General features: G+C 31.6%; 1 protein-coding gene across 2 annotated transcripts in view; it reads left to right on the top strand.

Moving 5' to 3' along the window:
- The window catches only part of LOC138712398 (sodium-coupled neutral amino acid transporter 7-like), a 216,576-nt gene that overhangs the window by 64,068 nt on the left and 148,364 nt on the right, over positions 1-4,144 (top strand). The window lies entirely within an intron of this gene.

Raw genomic sequence — 4,144 nt, forward strand, 5'->3', positions numbered from 1 at the left:
TCCGTTGGTGAATCATCTTGATTAAAATCTCATTTTCTGTATAAATATTATCGTAACTCACTCATTAGTCATTAAACATTACTAAAGTTTACTAATCTCATTCTGTTTAATATCTAACATTATACTCCAATACTGTACTGCATATCACTGCACATTATTAATTGGACTAGGAGCCATCTATTAGAAGCCTTGAATTCTGGTTTATTTAATTTCTTTACCAGCTCAATAACTTGCTTTGCAGAATAGATCCAGAAATTGGCATGTTCTTTGAAAGGTCATGAAGAACCCACTCCTACAACAGTTCATTTATTTCCACATAAACAGTTGCTTTCTGGTTCCTTTTGTGTCACCAATATTGGCCGCACGCCACTCACTCATTATGATCTTTATTTTTTTAAAGTGTCACAACTGAGATTTTCACAACTGTACTTCAATATTATTTCACATAGACTTTATTTCTAATTTTCCTTTATCTCGATAACTTTTACTTCATCACTTAATGTTAATGCCACATTTGATGCAACTTTTTTTTTTACCCAGAAATCACTACACTTGCGCTGTGTTCAGCTACGACAGTATATGGGTGTGAAGCATTGAAAATCTTTGAAGGGACTCGTCTGCCTAGTCAACACGGTAATAAAATTTATGACCGACAATCCTCGTACCCTCTAGAATTTTGCAAAGAAAACTTGTTTTTATCTTAGTGACCCACATATTTCGTATTTTTCTTGAAATTACACGCTGTTTCAAAATATAGTTACAAAATATAGTGTGTCCAAAATATTGTTTCCGTTTTGAACAGTAGCAGACAGTTTCCGTTTCCGCGTTGGACAGTTTCCGTTTTATTCAGGAAAAATTACACATAATACATACAAATTTCGCTGGGACCAATAAATTGTTCCGAAATAGACAGGATTCCGGATTATTCAGGTTCCGATTTGAACAGGTTTCACTGTATAAGATTAGCACATATCTTCACTTCCTGCCATTCAGAAGTCAACCCTACTGCAGTGACTAAGCAACGGAATGCTGTTATTCAGACCTGAGTTCGTGTGTTTATTCGTAGGTGAGCCAGTGTTGATGCTCTGTTTCCAAACTACACAGATTTTCAGCCTAATTTTTTAATTATTAACTAAGTACAGATATTTAATCTCCTCCTCAACCTAAACCTAGGTCTAAACTGTCATGCCTGTCATCATCATCATCATTATTATTATTATTATTATTATTATTATTATTATTATTATTATTTATTTTATTGGGTTATTTTATGACGCTGTATCAACATCTAGGTTATTTAGCGTCTGAATGAAATGAAGGTGATAATGCCGGTGAAATGAGCCTGGAGTCCAGCACCGAAAGTTACTCAGTATTTGCTCGTAATGGGTTGAGGGAAAACCCCAGAAAAAACCTCAACCAGGTAACTTGCCCCGACCGAAATTCGAAAATGGGCTACCTGGTTTCGCGGCCAGACGCGCTGACCGTTACTCCACAGGTGTGGACTATTATTATTATTATTATTATTATTATTATTATTATTATTATTATTTTATTGTGTAAGAGATTGAATCTGAGGATGTGTTGTGAGGACCAGTTTTAATAAGTCAGCTACCTATACAGAAACAGATAAATACACCTAAACTGTGATGTGTGTGATTTTATTATTACTTTTGTTGTTTTATTATTATTATTATTATTATTATTATTATTATTATATTGTGTAAGAGATTGAATCTGAGGATGTGTTGTGAGGCCCAGTTTTAATAAGTCAGCTACCTATACAGAAACAGATAAATACACCTAAACTGTGATGTGTGTGATTTTATTATTACTTTTGTTGTTATTATTATTATTATTATTATTATTATTATTATTATTATTATTATTATTATTATTATTATTATTATTATTATATTGTGTAAGAGATTGAATCTGAGGATGTGTTGTGAGGACCAGTTTTAATAAGTCAGCTACATATACAGAAACAGATAAATACACCTAAACTGTGATGTGTGTGATTTTATTATTACTTTTGTTGGTTTATTATTATTATTATTATTATTATTATTATTATTATTATTATTATTATTATTATTATTATTGTGTAAGAGATTGAATCTGAGGATGTGATGTGAGGACCAGTTTTAATAAGTCAGCTACCTATACAGAAACAGATAAATACACCTAAACTGTGATGTGTGTGATTTTATTATTACTTTTGTTGGTTTATTATTATTATTATTATTATTATTATTTTATTGTGTAAGAGATTGAATCTGAGGATGTGTTGTGAGGACCAGTTTTAATAAGTCAGCTACCTATACAGAAACAGATAAATACACATAAACTGTGATGTGTGTGATTTTATTATTACTTTTGTTGGTTTATTATTGTTATTATTATTATTATTATTATTATTATTATTATTATTATTATTATTATTATTATTATTTTATTGTGTAAGAGATTGAATCTGAGGATGTGTTGTGAGGACCAGTTTTAATAAGTCAGCTACCTATACAGAAACAGATAAATACACCTAAACTGTAATGTGTGTGATTTTATTATTACTTTTGTTGGTTTATTATTATTATTATTATTATTATTATTATTATTATTATTATTATTATTATTATTATTATTTATTGTGTAAGAGATTGAATCTGAGGATGTGTTGTGAGGACCAGTTTTAATAAGTCAGCTACATATACAGAAACAGATAAATACACCTAAACTGTGATGTGTGTGATTTTATTATTACTTTTGTTGGTTTATTATTATTATTATTATTATTATTATTATTTTATTGTGTAAGAGATTGAATCTGAGGATGTGTTGTGAGGACCAGTTTTAATAAGTCAGCTACCTATACAGAAACAGATAAATACACCTAAACTGTGATGTGTGTGATTTTATTATTACTTTTGTTGTGTTATTATAATTATTATTATTATTATTATTATTACTATTACTGTTATAACTATTATAGGATTTTCCCTAGTTTCCTTCATTGTACTGTAATATAAGTAGCTTTACTCCTCATGAAGTACATCACTAGGTCGGAAAGATCATGCGCTACTACATATAGGTGAGAAAGCTCTACGCGAAATTAAAATAATAAATACCGGTACAACATAAAAATAAAACACTCTAATTTAACTATTAAGAAATTTTAAATACTCAGAGAGGGTAAAAAAAAATTAATTTAACTTAGTCTCCTACCTGTAGAGAAAAATTATTTGGCCACTTTGTTCATTGCGATTGCTATATTCCTTCAAATTATTATCGTAAACACACGGGTAGGCCTATTTCTTCACAGTTTGCACGAGTAGTCTAATATATTGAAATGTTCATTATCTGACAGTTTTTGTGAAGACATGGTTATACACAATTAATTATGTAGTAACAAGTGAACACGATCTGAAATCTGTGCAGAAACTAGACAAAGCATGTAACTTGAGTGAAATGACACCAAAGCGCATGCGTGGTCCTGAGTAGCATGGCGTCACAGTCTAGTATATACAGTCACGAAGCTTGAGTTGTGAGGGTGCTAGGAACAATAGACTGTGCCGGTACTATTTCGCATTGTCTGTAATGAGGCGATATTAGCGATCCTAGTGGTTAGCAACTATCTATGGATGCATATTTACTACGTATTGAGCTTCTTGACTGTATATACTAGACTGTGGTGGCACAAAATAAGTCCAGATCTGTATGGTAAGTCGCATTTTGCAAGCTACATTAGTACCACGCTACTTCATTGTGAATACTTATATTGTTTACGCAGGCTTTAAAAAGAGTACCGGTAGCATACAACGTGCATCCACATCGCACTTCACACGTGGCATGCAACTTCGGTGTGAAAGCTGCCTCAGAGCTTGAGCCATCGTGCCCCAAATGCGATGGTGCATACTGTTGCGTAGTACCTTTCCATATGGACAGGCACCCAACATGTGTGCAAAAGTTCTACTTTGTATACATGGCCCCAGTAATAAACCGGCCAAGTTTCACTTTACCTTCATGAAATTATGAATAACTTTGTAGGTGTACTAAATTTTATCTAAATATTTTCATGCATATAGAAGTTATTAAAGATTTCTCAGGCACACGCACACATAATACATACACACGAGTGATCATAATA

This window comes from Periplaneta americana, chromosome 13 (assembly GCF_040183065.1).
Source record: "Periplaneta americana isolate PAMFEO1 chromosome 13, P.americana_PAMFEO1_priV1, whole genome shotgun sequence".
In the NCBI taxonomy this organism is placed as follows: domain Eukaryota; kingdom Metazoa; phylum Arthropoda; class Insecta; order Blattodea; family Blattidae; genus Periplaneta; species Periplaneta americana.